Consider the following 10501-nt stretch of genomic DNA (forward strand, 5'->3'; position numbering starts at 1 on the left):
CCATTACCACCGATTAAAAAGGTCCCGTTATCGCCCCCTACCGGCCCTAATAATGGCGTCGTGTAAAGGAATTGAATGTGGTTCTACCACTGGAATAAATTTCTTCTGGTATATATCTCATTCACCTCGTTATTACCTGTGGATATGAGATAACAGCAAACACTGCTTCTTTTCCTACCTACAATAGGCGTTTATACAGTGTACAGTGCGTTGCATAAATATCCTCCCTTGAACTTTCCCACAGTTCTACTAGTCTACTAGATTTTGGAGAATGGCTGTAGGGATTTTTACCTGTTTAGACGTAAGAGTTTTAGTGAGGTCAGGTACTGATGTCGGGCAAGATGGAGTGGTGTGAAGTCAGTCTTGCAATTCACTCCAAAGGTGTTCAGTGGGGTTGAGGTCAGGGCTCTGTGCAGGACACTCAATTTCTATCACACCAACCTTGACAAACCATGTCTTCTTGGACCTCACTTTGAACAGAACCACTGTCCTGGTGAAACAGTTCCAGTTATGGTAAATCGTTATGTTAAATAAAAAATATAAAGACATTCTAGACAATTGTATGCTTCTAACTTTGAGGCAGCCATGTGGGGAAGACTCGCATATGTATGTCATGATCAGTGTATGTGTAGTGCATGTGGTCTGCTGTGCCACATTGAGCTGTTTATCTAGGGGCACAGGTCTAGCCTTATGGGTAGTGGGCATGGATGACCCTTCAGTAACGTCAATAAAAGACAAAACCATGGCATGTTCAGTCAGAATGGGGCTATTAGCAACACTGGATGCAGACTGTTGCAGACTTTTGAATGCATTGAATTTGAATGTCATCCATAACCTACAACCACAGATTGTACCAATATATAACAATACCACTGCCAGTATTGTTATATAGATATATTAGATATTCTGCAAATAAATTATTGCTGGTTGTATTTAAATTACAATGCACCTTTTTCTCCAGTCTACCAAATTAGCTTGCTAACATTACTGAGTTACTGAAAAGATTTTAGAAAAAAAAGAAAGAAAAGAAAAGAAAAAAAGATCTTGTAAGTAGATTGTAACCGGTTTTTATAGTAAGAACTTGGCAATGGTAAGGTTAGTAGAGAGAGAAAGAGAAAACAGTGATGAATAAGTCATCAGATTTAGTTTTAGGCTGTTTGCTGGTACTGATAGTTAACAGCTTTTCGAGAAAGCTTTTTATTTTAATTTTAAAATATTTTACCTCTGTGCCCATATTCTGCGAGACTAGAGCACTGGAAAACTTTTCTCAGGAAGTCCGTCACTAGAGGGCACTGCAACATTCCCATTTATTCAAACCCAAGCACTGCAGAAGGTTTCAAGGCATTACAATAGTTCTATCACACAACCAATTAATAATAATAAATATATCAAATATAATAGAGAAGAGGAGGGAATTGCTGAAATCAAATTACTGGTACTAATGACTATGTGATCATGCTTAATTTGTTCATTCACTCATCTTCTGTAACCGTTATCCTGGTTATAGGGAATGTGGAGTTTAACCAGGGAACTCTGGGGTGCAAGATAGGAATACACTCTGGTTGGGACACCAGTCCATTGCAGGGCACCAAACAAACATGCATACACCCACACTTAAGGGTTAATCCATCTAGTGGCATGTTTTGGGTATGAAACTGAAAAGCCCAGATACACCCCACATTAACATAGTGTGAGAATGGGAAACTGCACAGACAGTAAGTGAAACTAAGGATCGAATTGGAGGCCCTGGAGCAATGCTACCTGCTGTGCTACTGTGGATATATAACTGCCAGGATGTACCATAGCTAAAGATTTGATCATCAGATGGCACTTTCTCAGGTTTCTTTTGACATGGGGGAAACGGGTTTAGACATGTTTAGAAACAAGCCTGCTATGTCGTTTTGATTGAAAGTACACAGAGAGTATGCCCTTTCTTTAATTCTTCATCATCCTTGTCTTGGCATCTTGTAAGTTTTTAAAGGTTTTCACTGGAGAATACTATATTTTTAGGTCAGAAAACAGAAAAGAATATGGCTTGGTTTGAGGGTGACATAACCAAGTACACAGTCATGTTATCAGGAGGAGTTTCTGCAGATTACTACCAAGTGAGAGGCATAAGGTGTGCAAGGATTTCTTCAGTACATCAGTGCCTGCTTTCAGATAATGCTCTTTGAGGTTCTGGAGTGATAAGACTCTTAGAATAATGGGTGGCATAATTTACTTGGCATTCTACATCCATTATAGTGTACACAAATGTCATCTTGATGATGGGAAGAGGGGAAAAGGAAGTTGTAAAAAAAAAAAAAAAAGGTTCTTGGAGATGCCTAATGTTTATATGTTGTTAGAACTGAGTTATTAAATGCAGTAATATCTTTGTGGAAGTATCTTCATCAACCTCCTCAGGTTTGTACAGTAAGCTGGAGATTAATTACAGGTATTTTGTCCTACAAAACACTTTTTGTGTGTGTGTTTTTTTACTTTACAAACACAATATTTTACTATATTACTATAGTAGGTCTACGTAATGACATTTTACAGTGCTATTTTAAAAAAAATGTGTGTAGGAATTCTTAAATGAATTTTAAAAAGCCCAAAGTGTTCTTGTCAGATTTTATCTGAGGAGTCAGGTATAGCAAGAAATGCATTGATTGAAAAAGGGGGAAAATATTAATAGATAAACAGGCTTAACATCCATCTTTGTCAGAGGCCTTCTTTCTCAGAATGAATAAACAACCCCTCGAATATAATCTAGTGACCTTCAGGCTAGCAAGGCATTGTCCTCCTTTCTGCTCTCTATAATATGCAAGGAATAAAACGTAATAGTGTGCACTGTTCTAGGAAAAGCAAACATACTTACATCTCTGACTATTATAAAGTCCTGCCACTGGAGATTCATTTAAAAAAAAAAATGCAGAATAAATGTTTCCTCACAGATAACTTCACCATATCAACAATTACACATTTTGAAATGATCAGTTTATCTGAATCATCTGCCATCTGTCCCTGTGTATGTTACTATAGAAATGCTAATGTATTAGAGTGAGCACATTCATATAAACCTGTGATTTGTCTTGTAGCTGAAGTGTCAGAGCCATGCTGAAAATGAATCAACACCTCCTGGTCAATCAGATTTGAGACTTCAACAGTCTAATTTGGCTATTCTAAACTACAAGGTGTAAGTGAGTGTGTGCATGTGCATAGTGCCCTGTGATAGACTGGTGTCCAATCCAGAGTGTCTTCCCGCCTCATGCCTAGTATTCCTAGCAAGTACTGAAGATATATGAAAGAATAAAGGAATTTCCCTGGATGTGCTTTTCTACTGCCGAATGATTTTAAAAGTACATAGGTGTGATCATTGTGCAAGACAAACATTATATTGTCACAATTTAGAGGTTTAATTATAATCAAAACAAATATAAAAGAAGCTATAAACATGTGGCAAAAACACTAAGGCAGGGAATAAACTTGACAGAAGGACCAGAACAGAAGTGAGACAATTAAAGCAAGACAAAACTGCAGTGAAAACAGTGTCTCTCTCTCTCTCTCTCTCTCTCTCTCTCTCTCTCTATATATATATATATATATATATATATATATATATATATATATATATATATATATATATATATATATATGTACACACTCTCACACACACACACACACACACACACACACAATGCTCATTAACTAGAATGTGATTCAGGTGCAGATGGCAGATGGTCATGTGAACGTGATGTAATGCAGTGGCTGCTGGGAGCTGTAGTAAAGAGTAGCCTCTGGGATATCCATGACAGAACACCCCCCACCTTTACGCGCGGCTCCTGACACGCTTACTAAGTCCGGGAGGGGGTCCTGGACTCCCAGACCAGATGTCCCCAAGTGTTCCAAAGTTCCCTTGAATGTCATTTCTTGCAGAACCATAAAGAGGACGCTTGGCATGTTTTCTGGGGTACGGATGTGGGATGGTCTCTTCCATACCACAGAGAGATGACAATATCCCCAGTCTGGCTTGGGCATGGAGCTATAGACACCAGACAGCCAGCGGGGGGAACGAAGCTCAAGGCGAACCCTGAGAGGGGAGCGAGGTTGACCATGGACCTAGAGGGGGAAGCTACGCTCTCCGTGAGGCCAGATAGAGGAGTGAGGTTCTCGGCGAGGCCAGAGAGAGGAGCGAGGTTCTCCGCGGGGCTAGAGAGGGGAGCGAGGTTCTCCACGAGGGCAGAGGGAGGAGTGATGCGCTCCATAAAGCATGAGGGGGGGAGCGACGTCCTCTGTGGAGCAGGAAGGGGGAGCGACATACAGCGCAAAGCAAAGAAAAGGAGCAATGTCTTCAGCAGAGCATGGAGGCAGAGCAACGTCCTCAGAGGATCAGAATGGCAGAGCGACGTCCTCAGCCGAGCAGGAAGGTAGAGCAATGTCCTCAGTGGAGTAGGAAGGCGGAGCAATGTCTGAATCAGAGCCTGGTGCCTACACCGGAGCCTGGTGTAATGACGTCCGAGGCGGAGCAGGGAAGAAAAGCAGAGCTTTTGGCTGCACTGGGAGACGGAGCAACGTCTTCAGCTGAATGGGGATGCTGAGTAGCATCCTCAGACAAGCAGAGAGCCTGAAAAACGTTCTCCGTCGACACATATATACAGTGCTGTATAAAAGTATTTGTCCCCATCCTGATTTCTTCTCTTTATGTGTATATCTCATACTAAATTGTTTCAGAGATTGAAACAAAATCTAAGAAAAAACAAAGGCAACCTGAGTAAACACAAAATACAGTTTTTAAATGATAATGCTATTTATTGAAGCAAAAATGTTATCCAATACCAACTGTGCCTTTATGAAAATATATTTACCTCCGTAGTTACTAATTCCCCAAATTTATGAAACTGCATTCATAATGGGATTCAGCTGGACTAGATGCAACAAGGCCTGATTACTGCAAACCCTGTTCAATCAAATCAACACTTAAATAGAACTTTTTCAACAGCATGACGTTGGTTAAAAGGTCTTACCTGGTAACACACTAGACCAAAGTTGAAAGAAATTCCAGAAATTATGAGGAGAAGGTGATTGAAATACATCAGTCTGGGAAGGGTTACAAAGCTATTTCAAAGGTTCTGGGACTCCAGAGGACCACAGTGAGAGCCAGTATCCCCAAATGGAAAAAAACTCTGCACAGTAGTGAACCTTCCCAGAAGTGACCGACTTTCCAAAATTCTTCCAAGAGCACAGCAACTACTCATCCAGGAAGTCACAAAAGATCCACAGACAACATCAAAGGACCTACAGACCTCTCTTGCATCAATAAAGGTCAATGTTCATGACTCTACTATCAGTAAGACACTGGGCAAAAATAGCATCCATGGAAGTGTGGTGAGGTGAAAACCACTGCTAACCCAGAAGAACATTAAGGCTCATCTGAATTTTGCCAAAATACACCTTGATGATCTTCTAAACTTTGGAAGAATGTTCTGTGGACTGATGAGTTGAAAGTGGAACTGTCTGGAAGACAGGGGTCCTGTTACATCTGGCATAAACCAAACACATAATTCCACAAAAAAACATCATACCAACAGTGAAGAATGGTGGTGGAAGTGTGATGGTGAGGAAATGCCTTGCTGCTTCAGGGCCTGGGCAACCTAGGGATAATTGAATGATTCCCACAATAATTGAGGGAAACATGAATTCCGCTCTCTACCAAAAAATCCTAAAGGAGAACGTCGGGTCTTTAGTCTGTAAGTTGAAACTCAAGGCAACTGGATTATGCAGCAAGACGGTGATCCAAAACATAGGATTAAGTCCTAGTCCTAGAAGTAAGTGAACGACTGATCTTCAGTTATCAGAAGCATTTGGTTGCAGTTGTTGCTGCTAAAGGTGGCACAACCAGATTTTAAGGGGGCAAGTAGTTTTTCAAATGGGCGATAGATGTTGGAAAACTTATTTGCTTCTATAAAAAAATAAATAAATAAATAAATAAAAACTGTACTGTGTGTTTACTCAGGTTGCCTTTGTTTTATGTTGTATTTTGGTTGAAGATCTAAAATGATTTCATATGAGATGAAAAACAAAAGAATTACTTTTTCACAACACTGTAACCAGCTATAGTATTACAGGCATAAATGTCAGCAGTGTTGAAAGAGCATCCTGCTACAGCAAGGTTTAAGCCAACTCTTTCATGGGTGAAGCATGGATCCAGGCAGTGAAAACTATGCCTATGACTACAGCACTGAGGTGGTGTTCCCAATAGCATAGACTGGTTCCACACACCCAGTATACAAGGACTTTGAATCCTACTATGTCTGGTGATATTTGGTGTTGTTGGGCCAATTAAAAAGTTGTCTTAGTGTGTAAAAATAATTATAAATTAAGATCTTGTGTGGATTCTCATGGGCATTGTAAATTTCATTTCAACTGCCTTCAGGAAGCTTATAATTTTACAGGGAAGGAAATCATCAGCCACAGCAACAAAACCAATTGCTCCTGTTTTGAGCAATTTGTTGATGTGTCATGGGGCTTTGGGTAAGCTTGATCCTTACATGTCCTTATGTTACCCAGAGCAGTAGAAGCCTGGTTGCTTACTGTAAATGAAAAAGCCAGATGAGTGAGAAAATATGAACGAGGCTTCCCAAAGATCAATAAGCCATAACATAATTCACAAGCTATGACATCAACACCAGTGGCAGGTGGTGGAGGACCTGGGAAACTGTGAGCTTTCTCAGGCACAGAACTGTGTTGTTTATTTCTGAAATGTTCTTGTGCAACTACAACTAAATGCATCATGTACTAGGGAATTTTGAAATAGTATTGAAGACAAAGTCACTAATTGACACATATACCTTACAGCACAGCGAAGTACTTTTTTCTGCACAAGGCACAAGGGCTAGACAGTGGCAGATTGGCAGTCACCACTGCGACATGTTAATGTATTCACCATTAAATCACCAAAAACTCTTTGTTACTATATATATATATATATATATATATATATATATATATATATATATATATATATATATATATATATGTGTGTATGTGTGTGTGTGTGTGTGTGTGTGTGTGTGTGTATGTGTGTATGTGTGTTTGTATTGGACTGTTCAAGATAACTGGACTTCTTTACATCTAAAGCAGCCTGGTCCCAATGAGGCACTCAACCGATTGGAAGTAGAAAAGGAGTATTAAGGAACTGCCGCCTGTTCTCATCATTTCATTTCAGTTAAAAACACTCGAATGTGCTTGGTTTTTCCTCAAAAAGTATGACCTGCTGCAATCCCAAGCTGTATTACTTGAACACCACCTTGTTTGGAACAGCTATCCACTCCTACAGCTACCCACTTATAATACTTATGATACTAAGCTCTATCTTGTCCCCTGCACTGTAGGGTGCATTTCCTCAATGAAGACTCACCACCTCTGAGTCAACCTTTCAAAGACAAGAGCTTTTTGTTGTTTCTCACTCTAACATACCATCACCTTCAAGCTTAGGTCACTCCCCACAGCAAAATTTGCCAACCAAAGATTCTTACTGATCATACAGATTTCCTCCTTATGACATTAGGAAGATGATGCAATGTTCATGACTGTTTCCCAAGGCACTTGTAAATGACTTTCATTCATCATCAGTAACATCATTATCCATTATCCTGGTTAGGGTTGTGGTGGATCCAGAGCCTATCCCAGAAACAGTATTGTGTACTTTGAAAACACCCTGGATGGGATGCCAGTCCATCACAGGGCGCCATGCACACACACTATCCTAGTAAACCCATCTACTGGCATGTATTAAATCCTAGAAGATGATCCAAGTCATAACACCCTCATACATCTCACTAAAGCCGAAAACCAGTCTCTTTGTGCTTGTAGTTCCACAATGGTGGAACGAACTTCATTTGTTATGAAGATGCTTTCTTGGATTCTTCAGGTACTGCCTGAAGACACAGCTATTCTGAAAGCACCTAAATATTGATGTAAAAACACTTTTGGCACTTACTGTCTGTGTATACTATCGAATTAAATTCAAAATTCTCACATTTAAGGCCCCACTTAATCATGCTCCCACTTACCTCACTAACCTCTTGGAGAACTACACCTCTCCCCGCTTACTGTGATCCTCCTCATCAGGTCTACTAGCAATATGAACTTTAGCACCATGGGTGGAAGAGCCTTTAGTCACATTGCCCCTAAGCTCTGGAATTCTCTTCCCCATCACATCCGCAACTGTGAATCCATTTCAAGATTCAAAAGTTCTTTAAAAACTCACCTCTTCTGGCTTGCATTTTCTCTGTGATATGGTTACATAATACTTAATTTTAATATGTGTTTTAGTGTTTTATATATAATATTGTATTATTGTGTTTTAGTGTTTTGTGAATTGTATTTGCATGTCGTATTTGTGAAGTGACCTTGGGTGTCATGAAAGATGAAATGTATTATTATTATTATTATTATTATTATTATTATTATACTGTATGTGTATATGTGTCCAGGCATGGTCTATTTTATCCTGTGATTACCCTATTGATGTTAACCTGGGTACTTCCTGGTTACTCATATTTCTCCCTTATTGTTATTCTTAGCATTTATGACAAGATACATGATTTAATAGGTTACATGTATACATTTGTCAGTTTCCCTACCTTTTTACTGCTGTAACCAGATGAGGGAAATGAAGGAACTACAGTAGGCAGTAGATCCGGCTGAGATTCCACATCGCTGTGATTACGTAATTAGCTAGAATAAAATGAGCAACTAATGCTAGAGGAACTATATGCTCCAGTTTACAAAGGTTGCCCGTCACAGCAGCTTTGTAATGATATATTATGATGTACCACAAAAATTCTGGAAGTAACTCTCATTTTAAACTGCAGTATGCCTTCCACTTTGTAGTGGTGCAATAGTTCATATTTAGATTTTTGTATTATTACAAATAAGACAGATTTATGAAGAACATTCAATTAAAGCAAGTGTATAAATGCCTGTGAAGAACTCAAAAATTGAAAGTCTCCAACATACTCCTTGGATGTGTTTACATGTCTCTTCTGTCGCTCTTGTTATCGACGCTCTCCCAAGGACTCTTCACTCCACCCCTGTCATTAAGGCTCAGAAAGGCAAACCTGTCAGAATTTAGAGTGTTAAACACTCAGTGTCACTAGATTCTCTTGCCATTAGGAAAAAAACACAATCTTCTGCAAAAACGAATGACAGCAGAAGACATCCATGTAATGATTAAATCTTTATCTTTCATAATAAAAAAGTGCTATTATTATGATACTAAATGTTTCAAATCTACATTTTAACACCATGTTTCAGGTAAGAGGTTAGGGGGTTTGTGTATGGAAAGCAACAGCCAAAAAAAGGTGTATTACTTTCAATAAATCTAGCACATTTGCCTCACACCTCCATGGTTGAGGGTTTGATTCCTGCCATTGTCCTGTGTGTGCAGAGTTTGCATGTTCTCCCCGTGTTACAGGGGTTTACTCCTGGTACTCCGGTTTCCTCCCCCAGTCCAAAGACATGCATTCTAGGTTGATTGGCATGTCCAAAGTGTCCATAGTGTGTGAATGGGTGTGTGAATGGGTGTGTGATTGTGCCCTGCGATGGATTGGCACCTCGTCCAGAATTTACCTCGCCTTGTGCCCCATGCTCCCTTGGATAGGCTTCAGGTTCCCCGCGACCCTGTGTAGGATAAGCGTTACAGAAAATGGATGGATGGATGGACATCTCAGCTGAGATAATAAAGGTGTCCATAGATTTCCTTTTAAAGGTGAAGGGCACCCTGACTGCAAAAAAGGTTCAGGTGGTAGAGCGGGTTGTCCACTGATCATAGGGTTGGCGGTTCAATTCCCGGCCCACATGACTCTCCATGCCAAAGTGTCCTTGGGCAAGACACTGAACCCCAAGTTGCTCCCGATGGCAAGTTAGCGCCTTGCATCTGCTACCATTGGTGTGTGTGTGTGTGAATGGGTGAATGAGACACAATGTAAAGTGCTTTGGATAAAAGCACTATATAAGTGTGCCATTTACCATTTACAAATGGGGTTATAAAAGAAACTCACAATCTCCTCTTTTGTTTGATTTATTTATTTACAAATGATAAATAATAAAGATGGATTTTGTATGCTAATATTTTAAATTGTTACTGGGAGTCACATTCAACTAAGCCACATTTAAATTCAAGGTGTACATACTGTACTACACTAGTCTTTTTCAAGATCCTGAATTGAGCAAATAAATGGACAAATTTCCCTGTCGGTCTAAACAAACTAGTTAAATAAACTAGTGTTGTGTTTCAAATCGCATATTTATGTTCTATTCTAGACCATTATTTCACTAACTGGTTTTCTTATTGCAGTTAGTATTTGAATCTTAAAAAACTTCTTATGTAGCTGTCAAATCTAGAGAAAAGTCTTTTTTTGTCAGTTTGTTGTTGTTGTTGTTTTGTGTACCAGTCTTCTGGATTTTCTAGATTAGTAAATACTTTTGAATATAATGTCAAAGCTTTTGATTTGAAACA

The sequence above is a fragment of the Ictalurus punctatus genome, chromosome 6 (assembly GCF_001660625.3).
Source record: "Ictalurus punctatus breed USDA103 chromosome 6, Coco_2.0, whole genome shotgun sequence".
NCBI classification, from domain to species: Eukaryota; Metazoa; Chordata; class Actinopteri; order Siluriformes; family Ictaluridae; genus Ictalurus; species Ictalurus punctatus.